This window comes from Somniosus microcephalus, chromosome 2, assembly GCF_052327205.1.
Source record: "Somniosus microcephalus isolate GS21.2 chromosome 2, FLI_Smic_1.0, whole genome shotgun sequence".
NCBI lineage: Eukaryota > Metazoa > Chordata > Chondrichthyes > Squaliformes > Somniosidae > Somniosus > Somniosus microcephalus.
The window spans coordinates 12,224,835-12,243,167 of record NC_140988.1 but is presented as its reverse complement, the minus strand read 5'-3'; the positions used below and the strand labels follow the sequence as shown (position 1 = coordinate 12,243,167).

Genomic DNA, 18,333 nt, shown 5'->3' with positions numbered 1-18,333 from the left:
GTCAAATCTTTCTCAGAAAGTAGTCTTTTCTGTGTTCCTTCGCTTAGGAGACCGCAGCCGAATTTGTCTCGTAGAGAATCTACCAGTCCTGCCCCGAATTGGCAGTGCTTTGACAGCTTTCATAATTCGGTGAGGTAATCAACGTTACTTTCATTCTTGTGCTGATTCCTCCTTAAGAATTTAAATCGTTCCGCTATCAGCAGCGGTGTTGGGTTAAGTGCTCCTATAAGGTATCAACAATCTCATTAAAATTCTTGTCCATCGGTTTGGCTGGAGTGATCAAGTTTCGTAACAGCCCGTATGTCCTTGCGCCCATCAGATTTAGAAGTACCGATGCCTTTTTATCATCCGCTACTTCATTCACCTTGAAATATACCTCCACTCTTTCCACATATGTGGTCCAATCTTCTATATCACTATCGAAAGCAGTAATATTGCCAGTCTTCGGCATCTTGAAAATCTAAAATGGCGCTTCCCGCGCTTTTCCTCCATCCCCGATGGATCAAAATGGCGCCTCCCGTGCTTTTCTTTCTTCCCCGCCGAGTTAAGATGGTGCCTCCCGCGCTTTCCCACCGCTGCCGCTGCTGCCAACGCTGTTCTCCGCGGTTCCCGTTGCGACCTGCAGCTTTTCGCGGGGTATTTCTATTTTTTTTATATATCGCTTCAATATTCTCTCCGTAATTGAAGAACCGTTCCCATCGTGGAGTGGACCCTCTGCGACTTTTTTTATTATAGCGCTTCAATAGTTTCTCCGTTACTTGGAGAACCGTTCCCGTCGTGGAGCGGACCCTCTGGGACTTTCCCCTCCCTCTGCTCGGTCCGAACGCCGACCGCGCCCTGAGTGCTCCACCCTCTCTCTCTCTTTGCTTCTGCTTCCCGACTCGCTGCCCGGCCCCGTTGCAGAGCCACCCGATCGAGCTCTAGCCTGCCGCAGCCCAGGAAGGATCAGTGCACTACCTGGCACCAGCCCGTTTAGCTGGGGAAACCACAGACTGGAGACCAAGCCTGGCCCTCGTTTTCGAGTTTCTTCGAGTTATTTTTTTTTCTTGCTTCTGGCTTCGACCTTCGCCTGAGGAATCGATCCCCTTGAGGTGCTGCCGAATTGCAGGTAAGTTCGTTTCTAACTCATCGCCACTGTTAGATCCGTGTGTTAATGGAGACACGGAATGCAGGAGTTGATTTAACAAGTGTTTACTGAACAAAGTCTGGAGGTGAACTAACAACACAAGACGCTACACAGGCTTATATACCCGAGTGGTCACTACTGGTACTACAGTATACAGGGGCTTCAAAAACATCGTTCCTCTTAAAGGTACATACACTACAGTAGGGAATTCCAAAGATTCACAACCCTTAAGTAGAGATATTTTACTGTAGTCAGCATTGCTGTGTAAGGTGAATCACAGTACTGAGTAAGATGGTCATTCTTCAGCATGATGCACTTGCTCCTTGTTACCATCAACACTTCCAGCAGTGGCTATAGAACCCGCTCTTTATGATAATCTTGGAATATCGCCATGTCACGTTTAGATAAAATTATATATTGAGGTAATTCAGAATATTTCTGATAATGCTTGAGCTGCTGTTTTGCTTTTCACAACAGAATTGAGCTTACTAATAAGCCTATTTTTTTATTAATCCGGCGTGGAATTCCTTCCCTAAACCTCTCCACCTCTCTACCTCTCTCTCCTCCTTTAAGACGCTCCTTGAAATCTCCTCTTTGACCACCTGTCCTAATATCTCCTTGCATGGTTCGGTGTCAAATTTTTTCTGTTAACGCTCCTGTGAAAGGCCTTGAGGATGTTTTTTACTATGTGAAAGGCGCTATATAAATGCAAGTTGTTGTTGTTGTTGAGTGTTGAGTTTTGCACTTAAACACCTGTGTGTTGAGATTTTATTTTATAATGGATTGAATTGTTTCAATAAGACTTCCCTGTCTATCATAGGAACCACTGGTGCATTAGGACTTCTTACTTTGTAGAAAGTTCTTCTGCATTCAGACATCTTCCCTATCATAGGACGTGTCAATGCGTTCAGATTCCTGTCTGTCATGGAAAGTGCTGATAGAATAGGACTCCCTGACCATCGTAGGAGATGTTGGTACATTAAAACTCCCTGCGTGGGAACACTGAGCAGTGGCGACTTTAAAACCGGCAGCGAGGCGAGCAGCGAGGCCCGACCAGAGCGGACCTGCGTGGGAACACTGAGCAGCGGTGACTTTAAAACCAGCAGCGAGGCAAACAGCGAGGCCCAACCAGAGCGGACCTGCGTGGAAACACTGAGCAGCGGCGACTTTAAAACCGGCAGCGAGGCGAGCAGTGAGGCCCAACCAGAGCGGACCTGCGTGGGAACACTGAGCAGCGGTGACGTTAAAACCGGCAGCGAGGCGAGCGGCAAGGCCCGACAAGAGTAGACCTGCGTGGGAACACTGAGCAGTGGCGACTTTAAAACCGGCAGCGAGGCGAGCAGCGAGGCCCGACCAGAGCGGACCTGCGTGGGAACACTGAGCAGCAGCGACTTTAAAACCGGCAGCGAGGCCCGACCAACTCAACAGCCGGGGAGAGAGGTAAAAAGTAATCAAAGTGTGACGTCACCAGGAAACGGGTAAGTGATTGGTTGGTGAGTATTTCTCTTTTTTTTTAAACTTTAACTCTGGTTTATAGTTACTATATAAGGTCTCTCTGGTGTAGCGGGGACTGTTGGTAAACCAGTTAACTGTAGTGTAATTAGTGGGATTGATTGATTTAATTTAAATTCAATTAATTAAAGGGTACGTCATGGCAGGACAGCCGGGCCCCGTGGTATGCTCCTCCTGCGATATGTGGGAACTCAGGGACACTTCCTGTGTCCCTGACAACTACATGTGCAGGAAGTGCATCCAGCTGCAGCTACTGACAGACCGCATTGCGGCACTGGAGCTGCGATTGGATGCATACTGGAGCGTTCACGATGCTCGGGACGTCGTGAATAGCACGTTTACAGAGTTGGACACACCACAGGTAGAGGTTGGACAGGAAGAAAGGGAACGGGTGACCAACAGGCAGAGTACTAGGTGCAGGCAGGTAGTGCAGGAGTCCCCTGTGGCCATCCCCCTCTCCAACAGATACACTACTTTGAGTACTGTTGGGGGTGATGGCTTATCAGAGGAAGGCAGCAGCAGCCAACTTCCTGGCACCAGGGGTGGCTCTGCTGCACAGAATGGGAGGTAAAAGAGGGGTAGAGCTATAGTAATAGGGGATTCAATTGTAAGGGGAATAGACAGGCGTTTCTGCGGCCGCAAACGACTCCAGGATGGTGTGTTGCCTCCCTGGTGCAAGGGTCAAGGATGTCTCCGAGCGGCTGCAGAACATCTTGGAAGGGGAGGGTGAACAGCCAGTTGTCGTGGTGCATATAGGCACCAACGATATAGGTAAAAAGTGGGATGAGGTCCTAAAAGCGGAATATAGGGAGTTAGGAGATAAATTAAAAAACAGGACCTCAAAGGTAGTAATCTCAGGATTGCTACCAGTGCCACGTGCTAGTCAGAGTAGAAATAGAAGGATACTTCAGATGAATACGTGGCTAGAGGAATGGTGCCAGGGGGAAGGAGTCAAGTTCCTGGGACATTGGAACCGGTTCTGGGGGAGGTGGGACCAGTTCAAACCGGACGGTTTGCACCTGGGCAGGGCTGGAACCGATGTCCTAGGGGGAGTGTTTGCTAGTGCTGTGGGGGAGAGTTTAAACTAAAATGGCAGGGGGTTGGGAACCTGAGCAGGGAGACAGAGGAAAGGGAAACAAGGATAAAAGCAAAAGATAGGAAGGAGAAAAACAAAAGTGGCAGTCAGAGAAATCAATGGTTTGAATCAAACGTGGCCACAGTAAATAATAATTCTAATAGGTCTAAGAGCATTAAAAAAACAAGCCTGAAGGCTTTGTGTCTTAATGCGAGGAGCATTTGTAATAAGGTGGATGAATTGGCTGCGCAAATAGAGGTAAACGAATACGATTTGGTTGGGATTACGGAAACGTGGCTCAAGGATGGCCAAGACTGGGAACTCAACATCCAGGGGTATTCAATATTCAGGAAAGATAGGCAAAAAGGAAAGGGAGCTGGGGTAGCATTACTGGTTAAAGAAGGGATTAACACAATTGTAATGAAGGATATTAGCTCTGATGAGGTGGAATCTGTATATGGGTAGAATTGAGAAATACTAAGGGAAAAAAACGTTAGTCGGAGTGGTATATAGACATCCAAACAGTAAGGCAGAGATGGGGGATGGCATTAAAAGGGAAATTAAAGAAGCGTGCAATAAGGGCACAGCAGTCATCATGGTTGACTTTAATCTACATATAGATTGGGCCAACCAAATTAGTAATAATACTGCGGAGGAGGAATTCCTGGAGTGTTTACGGGATGGCTTCCTGGACCAATATGTCGAGGAACCAACCAGAGATCAGGCCATCTTAGACTGGGTATTATGTAACGAGAAAGGATTAATTAGCAATCTTGTTGTACGAGGCCCCTTGGGTCGGAGCGATCATAATATGATCGAATTCTTCATTAAGATGGAGAATGAAGTAGTTGACTCAGAGACTAGGGTCCTCAATTTAAATAAAGGAAACTACGATGGTCTGAGGAGCGAGTTGGGTAGGATTGATTGGGGAATGGCACTCAAAGGGTTGATGGTGGATAGGCAATGGCAAACATTCAAAGACCGAATGGATGAGCTACAGAATTTGTTCATCCCAGTTTGGCATAAAAATAAAACAAAAAAGGTGACTCAACCGTGGCTAACAAGCGAAATTAGGGATAGCATAAGATCCAAGGAGAGGACATATAAATTGGCCAGAAAAAGCAATAACCCTGAGGATTGGGAGCAGTTTAGGATTCAACAAAGGAGGACAAAGGGATTAATTAAGAAAGGGAAAATAGAATATGAGAGTAAGCTTGCAGGGAACATAAAAACTGACTGTAAAAGCTTTTATAGATATGTGAAGAGAAAAAGATTGGTGAAGTCAAGCGTAGGTCCCTTGCAGTCAGAATCAGGGGAATTTATAATGGGGAACAAAGAAATGGCTGACCAACTAAATACATATTTTGGTTCTGTCTTCACAAAGAAGGACACAAATAACCTCCCAGAGATGCCGGGGAACATAGGGTCTGATGAAAGGGTGGAACTGAAAGAAATCAGTATTTGTAGGGAAATGGTGTTAGGAAAATTGATGGGACTGAAGGCCGATAAATCCCTAGGGCCTGATAATCTACATCCCAGGGTACTTAAGGAAGTGGCCCTAGAAATAATAGATGCATTGCTGGTCATTTCCAGAACTCGATAGACTCTGGAACAGTACCCATGGATTGGAGGGTAGCTAATTTTACCCCACTATTCAAAAAAGGTGGTAGAGAAAAAGCGGGGAATTATAGACTGGTAAGCCTGACATTGGTAGTGGGGAAAATGCTAGAGTCCATTATAAAAGATGTAATAGCAGAGCACTTGGAAAGCAGTGACTGGATCGGATAAAGTCAACGTGGATTTACAAAAGGTAAATCATGCTTGACTAATCTACTGGAATTTTTTGAGCATGTAACTGGTAAAATAGATAAGGGAGAACCAGTGGATGTGGTGTATTTGGACTTTCAGAAGGCTTTCGATAAGGTCCCGCATAAGAGATTAGCATGCAAAATTAAGGCACATGGGATTGGGGGCAAGGTATTGACTTGGATAGAGAACTGGTTGGCGGACAGAAAGCAAAGAGTTGGAATAAACGGGTCGTTTTCCGAGTGGCAGGCAGTGACTAGTGGGGTACCGCAAGGATCAGTCCTAGGACCCCAGCTGTTCACAATATATATTAATGATCTGGACAAGGGAATTGGATGTAATATCTCCAAATTTGCAGATGACACAAAGCTGGGTGGGAGGGTATGCTGTGAGGAGGATGTCGTGAAACTCCAGTACGATTTGGACAGGTTGGGTGACTGGGCAGAAACATGGCAAATGCACTATAATGTGGATAAATGTGAGGTTATCCACTTTGGTGGCAAAAACAGGAAGGCAGATTATTATTTGAATGGCAATAGATTGGGAGAAGGGGAAGTGCAAAGAGACCTAGGTGTTCTTGTGCACCAGTCGCTGAAGGTAAGCATGCAGGTGCAGCAGGCGGTTAAGAAGGCAAATGGTATGTTGGCCTTCGTAGCAAGAGGGTTTGAGTACAGGAACAAGGATGTCTTGCTGCAGTTGTACAGGGCCTTGGTGAGACCGCACCTTGAGTATTGTGTGCAGTTTTGGTCGCCTTACCTGAGGAAGGACGTTCTTGCCATGGAAGGAGTGCAGCGAAGATTCACCAGGCTGATACCTGGGATGGCAGGAATGACGTATGAAGAGAGATTGTGTCGATTGGGCTTATACTCACTGGAGTTCAGAAGATTGAGAGGGGATCTCATCGAAACCTATAAAATTCTGTCAGGCCTGGACAGACTAGATGCAGGAAGGATGTTTCTGATGGCCAGGGAGTCCAGAACCAGGGGTCATAGTCTAAGGATAAGGGGTAAGCCATTTAGGACTGAAATGAGGAGGAATTTCTTCACCCAGAGAGTGGTGAACCTGTGGAATTCTCTGCCATAGAGGGCAGTGGAGGCCAGTTCATTAAATATATTCAAGAAGGAGTTGGATATATTACTTAAGGCTAAAGGGATCAAGGGATATGGGGAGAAGGCAAGGACAGGGTACTGAATTTGGATGATCAGCCATGATCTCATTGAATGGCAGAGCAGGCTCGAGGGGCCGAATGGCCTACTCCTGCTCCTATCTTCTATGTTTCTATGTTTTATCTGGCCGAGAAAGTGCCCATGCATTAAGACTTCCTGTCTATCATAGAAAGTGCTTGTACTTTCTGTCCATCATAAAATGTTGGTACAGTAACACTTCCTGTCCATGGTACAGGATGTTTTTGCACTAAGACTTGCAGTTTGTCATAAAAATTATATTGCTCCAATAAGATCTAGGGGGAAGATATCCCCTTCTCACTACTGTAGATAAATTCTAAACAAGTTGGTGATTTTTCTGTGAATAGTAAGCAAAGCAAAGATTTTCCCCCTTGCCTGTCATAGGAGCTATTCTAGAGTCACAGAAATCACAGAAACCTCACAGTGCAGATAGAGGCCATTTCGGCCCATCGAGCCTGCACCGACACATATCCCACCCGATCCCCGTAACCCCTACACCAACACATATCCCACCCTATCCCCGTAACCCCACGTATTTAATCCCCCTAACACTAAGGGTCAATTTTTATCATGGCCAATCAACCTAACCCCGCACATCTTTGGACTGTGGGAGGAAACCGGAGCACCCGGAGAAAACCCACGCAAACACGGGGAGAATGTGCAAACTCCACACAGAGTGAAGGGGAATTGGCAGCGGTTCAGTGGGAGCCGCACTGGCATTTTATCCCTCAGACCTGGGTTCAGGTTCAGATCCAGCCCAGACTGAGGGACGAACTTCCACTCTTCTCTCATAGGGTTTTATAGAGTCTTGGGGGGAAAAATTCGGTATCGCCCCATTTGGGGCGCCGTTATCGGCCGTGCGCAAAGTTCAGCGCCTGGCACTAATTATCGCCGCCGACGGCAAACTTGGCTTTTATCGCCCCTGGAGGTGAATCAGGCTAAATCAGGCGCTTCACACGTGTCGTAAGGCGCAAACGCCGAGGAGCAAGGCGCTACCTCAGAGCGCTGGCGAAGCAAGGAAGGGCAAATCAAGATAAACCTGCAAAGTGCTGCTCAGTACTCAAAACTCCTTCACACAGCGTTGAATCTCTCCAGAAGTCTCTCGCTCTCGCTCTCTCTCAGACTGCGTGATGCAAAAATGTCACCGACAAAAAAAGGCAGGAAGCGGTCGCCTTTAAATAGCGCTCCCCCAGTCCCTTTCTGACTGCAAAACGCTCCCCTCAACCTGTCATTGCTAGCGGCAGGCGGTAAGGCAGAGGGCGCCACTCAATATCCGGTCCGGGGCGCTATCGGGGCGTTGTGCACTCGAATGACGTCACAATCTGCCGGCGCAGGAGATCGTGGCGGAAGAGTTTAGCGCCGCCGCAAAATGTCTAGTTAATTTCGCGAGTGGCACAAACATCGCCGTGCCCGGGCGCTAGTTGCTTTGCACCCCAATTGGCGCCCTCTTAAGGCGCTAACGGGAGGTGCAAACAACTGAATTTTTCCCCTATAGAGTCATAGCGACACGAAGGAGGCCATTCGGCCCATCGAGTCCGTGCCGGCTCTCTGTAGAGCAATCCAGTCAGTCCCATTCCCCCGTTCGATCCCTGTAGCCCTGCAAGTTTATTTCCCTCAAGTGCCTTTCCAGTCTCCCCTTGAAAACAATGAGTGTCTCCGCTTCCACCACTTCCGTCGGCAGCGAGTTCCAGGTCCTCAGCACTCGCTGCGTAAAAAAGTTTTTCCTCACATTTTGTGTGAAATGATTTGGAGCTGCCTCAATCCAGTCATTGATGGGCCTCTAATTTGGTGCGAGTTGTCACTCAGGCCGGGTGTGGGAAATGGGAAAAAAAAACCTGGTGTATTAGGGGGAGCTCTTCTCAGTTTGGGACCGAGTCTTGAAACTTGACCATTCCAATGCTCTCCGGGCCGGACTCCCAACTTCCATCCTACGTAAACTTCAGCTCTTCCAAAACTTGGCTGCCCGTGTCCTAACTCGCACCAAGTCCCATTCAACCATCACCCCCTGTGCTCGCTGACCTACACTGGCTCCCGGTTAAACAACACCCCGATTTTAAAATTCTCAAACCTTGTTTTCAAATCCCTCCATGGCCTTGCCCCTCCCTACCTCTGTAAACTCCTCCATCCCTACAACCCCCCGAGATATCTGCGCTCCTCAAACTCTTGCCTCTTGAGCATCCCCGATTTTATTCGCTCCGCCATTGGCGGCCGTGCCTTCCGCTGCCTGGGCCCTAAGCTCTGGAATTCCCTCCCTAAACCTCTCCGCCTCTCCACATCTCTCTCCTCCTTTAAGACGCTCCTTAAAACCTACCTGTTTGACCAAGCTTCTGGTCACCTGACCTAATAACTCCTTCTGTGGCTCGGTGTCAAATTTTGTTTGATAACGCTCCTGTGAAGCGCCTTGGGTACGTTTTACTACATTAAAGGCGCTATATAAATGCAAGTTGTTGAGTCACATTGTTGGGGAAGAGTAATGGGAGCTTTACTCTGTATCTGGCTGTATTATGACTGACCTGAGAGAGCTTAGAGTTGATGCTGGGCACCTGAAATGGAAAGGTTTTCATTCCTCGCCTTGAGCTTCCCTCACCCCTGTTACGCGCAAAAGAAGAAATCGACTTAGGTGGTGAATTTCCCGTTGTCGGCAATATCGTTGCTGGTTTAATGAGGGCAGGAATCAGTGCTCTAGTCGTCAGATCAATCCACTGCTTTGGACAGAGGTAATCAGTCTTCAGCATTGGTTGCATCTGTCGGGAATGGGTACATGAAGCAGTTAAACTTATTTAGTGGGAATTAATACAATTAACCTGAGCAACACTGTAGTTGTTCCCCTGAGGTGGACTGTGAACATTTTGTTGATAAATTGCGCTCAGAGCTACTGACTCCAGCAAGAGGTCGGCAGTGTGGGATTGTGTCCGATCATGGCTGCTTTTCAGCCTTTTAAATGAGAAATGGGATGTTACCCATTTCAATTAAAGAGCCTGCAATGCTGAAATAATTATGCACAGGTCTGCGTTGCCAGGTTACGCCACATCATAAGAACCTAAGGCATACAGGAACCATTGCACAGATGCATTATAATCATTGCTTGCTGTAACTCATGAGCCATAACTAAGCCTGCCTCTTTCCTTCCCATTCCCAGGATCTAAGCTTGCTGTTGCCCTGTGCCTACTCAGAAGCATGTGCGACAGAAGGGACACAGGGCAAATCAATGGGGTTGAAAGGATGCTGAGCTTCCACTGAGCACACTTCTGGTGGCTGTGGTGGGCGGCCTCGAGCAGCTCGGGGCCTTGCAGACTGCAAGCATCTCGGTGTGGACCGGGGTCAGTCTGGCCCAGCTGGCCGGTTGGCACTAACAAAGGCACTGGCGGAGGAACAGGCACGCTGTCGTCCTGAGACAGGGGGCAGCAGGGGGCCTCTCCCGTAGAAGCAAGTCCACTCTCCTGCTGGGAATGCGCCTCACTACTTCCATGGCTGTGCGCGCGGCCAGAGTGCAGGAGTGATGTGATGCTCTGGAAGCCCCTGTCGACACTGCCCCTTAGAGCCGGGCGCGGGGTGGGGGGGACACAGCCACCCGAGCTTCCATGGCAGAAGCGTGAGCTACCATAGAGGCTGTCAGAAGCCTCACCAGGGGCTCTGTCATGGTGGACCACTTGCGCGTTCATGGAGCTGACCACTCCCTCCATTTTGGGCAGCATGGCCTCCATGCTCTGCGTGAAGTTCCGACACACTATAGAATGGATGTGATTGCATTGGAGAGGGTGCAGAGGAGATTCACCAGGATGTTACCTGGGCTGGAGCGCTTCAGCTATGAAGAGAGACTGGACAGGCTGGGGTTGTTTTCCTTAGAGCAGAGAAGGCTGAGGGGGGACCTGATTGAGGTGTACAAAATTATGAGGGGCATAGATAGGGTAGGTAGAAAGGAACTTTTCCCCTTAGCAGAGGGGTCAATAACCAGGGGGCATAGTTTCAAGGTAAGGGGCAGGAGGTTTAGAGGGGATTTGAGGAAAAACTTTTTCACCCAGAGGGTGGTTGGAATCTGGAACTCACTGCCTGAAAGGGTGGTAGAGGCAGGAACCCTCACAACATTCAAGAAGCATTTAGATGAGCACTTGAAACGCCATAGCATACAAGGCTACGGACCAAATGCTGGAAAATGGGATTAGAATAGATAGGGCTTGATGGCCGGCGTGGACACGATGGGCCGAAGGGCCTCTTTCTGTGCTGTATAACTCTATGACTATGACACAAGATGGAGCTGGAGTCCTTCATGCTCTGGGCGATTTTGCACAAGCTCGTTGGCAGACCGCTCAGTGCTCCTGCATTTCCTGATATATTCCCATTAGCTCTCGAGGTCAGCATCTGCATCCTCTGCGACAGAACCGGCACCTGTGGCATCCTATCCCCCTGCCTTGCTGCTGTGCACTTGTGCCCAGTGATCCACAACGTGAAGACCGCTCCTCTAACCTACCCTCTAAAGTACGCATGGTGCCCCCTCTCTGAGCTGGTGCTTGCGAGGGTCCGATCAAGTGACCCTGCGTCTTCAGGAAGGCTGGCCCTCCTCTTCCTGAGGTGGCACCAGGGCTTCCACATTTTCTGCACCTGAAACCAAAGAGAGGGTTAAGGGTTAGCTTGCGGTGTGAAGGGGAGAGCAAAGGAAAGCAGTGGCTGGTGGAAGCATCTGCAGTTTGTCATGCAGTGCGTAGGTTGAGATAGAAGTAACAAGGGGAAAAAGAGGATAAGTTGTGAAAAATCCTGCACGATGTCTCTTTCGGAATTACTAATCGCCATGGCCATGACTCTGCCCCTTCCCATGATGGCCAGCACGTTTTCCGTTCGAGGGGAAAGTGTGCAGAGGAGGGTTCTGCCCTCTTGCCTTAGATTGTGGGCAACCTTCTCCTGCAAGAAGGGAGAGATTGTTGCAGAGATTGACAGTGGCATCCTTGTGAGCTGTTTAGAGAATGTGCTTGTCATGGTTGAATAGCCTAAGCACAGACTGTCAGGTGTGAGGTGTGGGGAAGCGAGGGTTGGAATAGTGATGAGAGGAGGAGGTGCAGTGTGTGTGTGAGTCTGAGGAGCAGGAGGTGAAGTGAAGTGTGGTGCAGTGATTGGAGGAGAGGGAAGGGAATGAAACACAGTGATCAGTGAGGCTGGAGATGGTGGAGGTCTGAGCAGAGAGTCAGGGAGCAATATTGTTAGCTTGACAACGCTGGACCGGTCATTGAACTTTCTGCATTGCAGCTATGTCCTGGGAGCTAAGCTCCTGGCGTTCTCTCGCTCAGCCATTTCTTGCAGTTTATGGCCCAGGTGTTGTCTGGAGAGCTTCCTGCTCCCTGCAAGGAGGGGTGGGGGGGGGGGGGAAGGGGAGGGAGGTGAAGGATCTACCCTCCTGCCGTCCACCACTTGTACCAGGTCCTCAAGGTGGCCTCACAGAACCTGGCTGCCCTCTCTGTACTTCTTCCTGCTATGTGTTTATTCAGAAGACTGAAGGATTGAAAGGGCAGGACTCTTTTCTCTGGAAAAGAGAAGGCTGAGGGGTGACCTATTTGAGGTCTTTAAAATGGTGAAGAGGTTTGATGGGGTTGACGTAGAGAAGATCTTTCCACTTGTGGGTGAGACTAAAACTAAGGCCATAAATATAATATTCATCAATAAATTCAATAATGAATTCAGGAGAAACTCTTTTACCTAGAGAGTGGTTAGAATGTGAAACTTGCTACCACAGGGAATGGTTGAGGCTATTAACGTAGATGCATTTAAGGGAAAGCTAGATAAGTACATGAAGGAAAAAGGAATAGAGGATATGTTGATGAAGTAATGTGGGAGGAGGCTTGTGTGGAGCTTGTACACCAGCATAGAACAGTTGAGCCAGATAGCCTGTTTGTGTGCTGTAAATAATATCTATATATATAAACGAGTCGTTCTGTCTGTCTATCTGTCTGTCCTTCTGTCTGTCTGTCCTTCTGTCTGTCTGTCCTCGCGTGTGCATCTGTCCGGCTATGCGCTCGAAAGTTATAGAGCGTACCTACGCGCGCGTTACCTCCAAAGAAAGCTTACGCTTCCGGGACGGTCGTAAGCGTATTTACTTTTCGGTCGGACGAAAATTGTTCGCGCCTTATGCAAAAAACCTTCAAAATTAAACTCATTATCTGCTACTTAGCATTGATTGACTGACGTCAAGGTTCCACCAATCCTGTGCCGTCATGATTGACCAATCCTACAGTACGGTCCCCTGATAGTTGGCCAATCGGTGTGTGTGTGTGGGCGGGACTAATCGTTTTCATCTCAGGGATGTGCCAGCCATTGTTTCACTGCTTCCAGCTCAAACTACTCTCCTTATCCAGCTTTGAAAAAGTTAGTATCTCTTTTAAAAATAACATAAGATTTACCAAAAATGTTTTATAAGTACTTTCACTTTCATCTTTCAAGGTATTAAAAGGTAGAAATGTTGCCCGGCAGCAGATTGAGAGAGGGACACAGACAGGGCCCAAAAGCCTGGGACTCGATTTAAAATGTTGCCCGGCAGCAGATTCACAGAGGGATACAGAGAGGCCCCAAAGCCTCGCACTCGATTTAAACCGCCCGGCCCAAAACAGCCCTGGCAACGCCGGGCTCCCCCCAGCTAGTATTAAAATAAAGCATCTGCAACCAAAGTGCACCTCTTCTTTTAAGAGGTTCTGGCTGCCTTTAAGTGATGTCAGTCAAGCCCAATTTACGCTTATTCCCCCATCCGAAAACAGGCATGCAGCCAACGAACAGTATTGGTTGCAGGCCTGTTGTGTTAGAAAGAGGTACTAGAACCAATTTCACATACTTGCTGGGGCCAGGCAAACAGACGGGTGAATCGCGTAACCCCGCCTCCCGCGAACCTGTCTATCTTGGCCTGTCTATCACAAGTGATGTGGCAATAAGACTGTTTCTCAGGGGGAGCATCGAGGTCTCAGACCCCCCCCCCCCCACCCACCCACTGGGGAAGCTCAACAACATCAGTTCACAAGCTCCCATCCCAATTGGAAAGTACGCCAACGGCGGTTTGAAGTGCTTAATGCTCTCCAAGTGGGCTCGGAACAACTGAACAGCACGAGAAGTATCGAGACTCTTTAACTTCCATTCTCACCAGGGTCTGATGGTCAGGACAGTGTACTGTACAAAAATCACCCGCATAGGTCGGAAGAAATTCCCTATGTCTTCCCCCCCGCCCCCATCCCAACCTGCTCAGCTCTGTTTCTCTGGACGAGCTGCCCACCCTCCCCCCTTCCACCCCCCTTCCCTGGCAGAATTAAGGTTATCCCGTCTCGGAGCGAGGGGCAGGTTCCTGTCAGCTTGTCCTGACCGCCCAGCAGCAGAAAGGGGGATGCCCGTGATCCAAGTCATTCTGTCGGGTCAGAGGAGGACGCGAGCAGCCTGAAGGAGGAGAGAAATAGAAGCTTCCGGTCGCCTGTCACTTTAATACTCCACTTCACTCCCACTCTGATCTCTCTGTCCTCGGCCTATTACATTGTTCCACTGAAGCTCAGTGTAAGCTCGAGGAACAGCACCTCATCTTTCGATTAGGCACATTACAGCCTTCCGGACTCAATATCGAGTTCAACAATTTCAGATCATAATCCCTGCCCCCATTTTTCATGCTGTATGATTTTGCCATTCCCATTTGCAACATTTTCACAGCATGTTCTTTCAATTCCTTCCTCCCCTCCTAAACCAGCACCTCCCCCCCCCCACCCCGCCCCGCCCCACTGTCTCTGCACCTGCTTAATATCTGTTACATTTCCAGCTTTTTCCAGTTCTGATGAAGGGTCCCAGACCTGAAACGTTAACTCTGTTTCTCTCTCCACGGATGCTGCTTGGCCTGCTGAGTATTTCCAGCATTTTCTGTTGTTATTTCAGATTTCCAGCATCTGCAGTATTTTGCTATTAGAGAAATAGAAGGTAATGGGCAGGGAAAAATTCAAAAAAACAAAGGAGAGGGGCTGAATGAATTCTTCAGCGCGGTTATTAATAATCACTCAAACAAGACTGATGATGATCGAGAAAAGATCCTTCAGCCCAACAACAGTTCAAAAGTTTGCAAGTGGTCCACTGAGACTGGTTGAGCAATCATTGAACTATTGCATGCTAATTGCAATCTAATACACTTGCTGGCATGAATTGACAGATGGACAACTGTAACATTTAATAACTGTTATTAATTCCCTAAAGAGCTTTGCAGTTGTTACTAGCAATGTAAGAAATCTGTAGCGGCACCAGTAAGTCGCAGCTCCGCGTTCTAACGCGCTTCTCAAAGTATCGCTTTCGTGATTGTGGAGACCCCTGCAATGAGTCTCTGTATATACCAGTGAGTGCACCATTGCAACTCAGAAAATCAACCCCGTGTGTGGGCCAGGACTCCATGGCAGGCTTCTGAGTGGCCCATGAGGGCAGAAATTCGGACATCCCATCTCGGATTGAGAGGCAGGTTCCTGTCACCTTGCCCTGACCGCCCAGCAGCAGAAAGGGAGATGTCCGAACTTCTGCCCTCATGGGCCACTCAGATGCCTGCCATGGAGTCCTGGCCCAAACACGGGGTTGATTTTCTGAGTTGCAATGGTGCACTCACTGGTATTGGGAAATCACCAGCCTTGCCAGGTGGCACTCTGCCCCTTGACTTCCCGACGGACGTGGTTGGCAGACTCCCAACAGCCCACATCTGGAAAGATTGCCCCACAGTAAAGCTCCTGTTAATTCCCCAATACCTCAAGTCGCTGACACGGACAGATTTTGGGGTTCTGATTTAGGATTCGCCCAACCATCAGGAAACAGCGGTTTAAAAACAAAAGCTGCCCTTTCCAAATCTCCCGGCCCACAAAAATCAAACCGGACAAACCAATGAGTAAGAAAAGGATGGATGCACAAATGGCACCTAATTGTCTGGGCTTCATGCTCTGGACTTCCAGGGATCAATGGCCAGAAATGGACTGCAGTTTGGACACCCTTGTCCTATCATTACTTCAGACTGCAGCAGTTCAAGAAGAAGGCCCACCGTCACCTTCTCGAGGGAAACTAGGGATGGATAATAAATGCTAACTTTGCCAGCGAAGCCCACACCCTGAGAATGAATGAAAACAAAGTTACAAATAAGTTCTAAAGAACTTTTTCATTATCTCCCCCCCCTCACATTTTTCTCTCCCAAGTGCACTGACATGCTACGGTATGGCTCTATAGATATTAGCTGCTCTATAGATATTCGATATTAGTGGCTTATGCTCAATACCAAAGTTCATGTGCAAGACCAGACAATGTCAGTGTTGACAAGATACTCTATCATGGGAGCATCCTTGTCAAATCTGGTCCTGTCTTCACCCAACGTCCACAGATGCGCACACTTTCCACCAGTGGTCACTGGACAGTGATGACATGTGGGAACCCTGGTTGATCTTTCTGCCCCTCCGTAGGAGCACTGGGCCCAGATGTTACCGCTGCCCTGATTGAGAGAGCTAACTGAGCTTAAACCAGGAACTGAACTTGCAATCTTTCTGATCTGTATGGCCCAGAGACTTGAGCGTAAAGTCTAGGCTGACACTCCCAGTGCAGTATTGAGGGAGTGCTGCACTGTCGGAGGTGCTGTCTTTCGGATGAGACGTTAAACTGAGGCCCTATCTGCTCTCTCAGGTGGCCGTAAAAGATCCCACGGCCCTATTTCGAAGAAGAGCAGGGGAGTTATCCCCGGTGTCCTGCCCAATATTTATCCCTCAATCAACATCACAAAAACAGATTATCTGGTCATTATCAGATTGCTGGCTGTAGGAGCTTGCTGTGCGCAAATTGGCTGCCGCGTTTCCTACATTACAACAGTGACTATACTTCAAAAGCACTTCATTGGCTGTAAAGCACTTTGGGATGGACTGAGGTCATGAAAGGCGCTATAGAAATGCAAGTCTTTTTTATTAGTACCACACTGGGCCCTTACTATGAACTTTACAAGATGTGTGTTTGTCTGGGGTCTATTTTGACTTTCTGGCGGAGCATGCTGATCAGCTAAGAGGCCCTCATGATTTTGAGGCCCCGACCTTATTTAAAGTTAAATACAGCATGACAAGTTTAGAGAGGTATTGTCCATTCTAAATGTGACCATAGGAATTTATAATGGAAAAAGTTGACCTAAGATTTTTTATGTGGCTAGATGCTGATTTTCCTTTATAGGAACCGTTATGTTCAGTTTTTGATCCTTTTCTCTACTCCAGGTGACTGTGGGTGCTGGTGTGGCACTGATGTACCTGTGTTCACACTGATTGATTGTGACCTTGTTACTACTAGTTTATTCAGAATTAGCATGCAGTTGATTACCAGAACATTTCTATGGTCAGTATATGCGAAAGGCTAAATTCACTGATTGCATGCTCCCAGTGGACCACCGTGCTCGGAGGGTCAGTACGTCGGAGCTACAGTATGGTAACCCTATCTCCGATCACGCTCCCTTTGAACAGGTCTTCCCATTGGGAGCGTGTATCAAGGTGACTTTATCACTATATTGCAATGCCTAGATGTACTACAGAAGGGCGATTATGTGATCCAACGCTCCCAACGGGAATGGCATTCACTGGGAACATATTGCGGGAAATTGCAGGTGCACAACCCCTAGTTTCCCGGAAATATTCCTCATAATCCCTCAATGGTAAGAGCCCATGGAATCCAGGGTGCCTTGGCACATTGGATACAAAACTGGCTTAGTGGCAGAAGGCAGAGGGTGATGGTCGAAGGTTGTTTTTGTGACTGGAAGCCTGTGGCCAGTGGGGTACCACAGGGATCGGTGCTGGGTCCCTTGCTGTTTGTGGTCTACATTAATGACTTGGATATGAATGTAAAGGGTATGATCAGTAAGTTCGCGGATGATACAAAAATTGGTAGGGTGGTAAATAGCGAGGAGGGTAGCCTCAGTCTGCAGGACGATATAGATGGGTTGGTCAGATGGGCGGAACAGTGGCAAATGGAATTTAACCCGGAAAAGTGCGAGGTGATGCACTTTGGGGGGACTAACAAGGCAAAGGAATACACAATGAATGGAAAGACCCTAGGCAAGACGGAGGGTCAGAGGGATCTGGGCGTGCAAGTACACAGATCCCTGAAGGCGGCGGAACAGGTGGATAAGGTGGTAAAAAAGGCATATGGGATACTTGCCTTCATTAGCCGAGGCATTGAATATAAGAGCAAGGAGGTTATGATGGAGCTGTATAAAACACTGGTTCGGCCACAGCTGGAATACTGTGTGCAGTTCTGGTCGCCACACTACAGGAAGGATGTGATCGCGTTAGAGAGGGTGCAGAGGAGGTTCACCAGGATGTTACCAGGGCTGGAGCGCTTCAGCTATGAAGAGAGACTGGGCAGATTGGGTTTGTTTTCCTTGGAGCAGAGGAGGCTGAGGGGGGACATGATTGAGGTGTACAAAATTATGAGGGGCATAGATAGGATGGATGCTGAGGAGCTTTTTCCCTTAGTAGAGGGGTCAATAACTAGGGGGCATAGATTCAAGGTAAAGGGCGGGAGGTTTAGAGGGGATTTGAGAAAGAACTTTTTCACCCAGAGGGCGGTTGGAGTCTGGAACTCACTGCCTGAAAGGGTTGTGGAGGCAGAAACCCTCACAACATTTAAGAAGCATT

At 48.3% G+C, this 18,333-nt stretch overlaps 1 protein-coding gene across 1 annotated transcript in view; it reads left to right on the top strand.

The window, feature by feature from the left end:
• Positions 1-18,333, top strand: part of LOC147122548 (glutamate receptor ionotropic, delta-2-like) — a 1,303,876-nt gene that overhangs the window by 988,811 nt on the left and 296,732 nt on the right.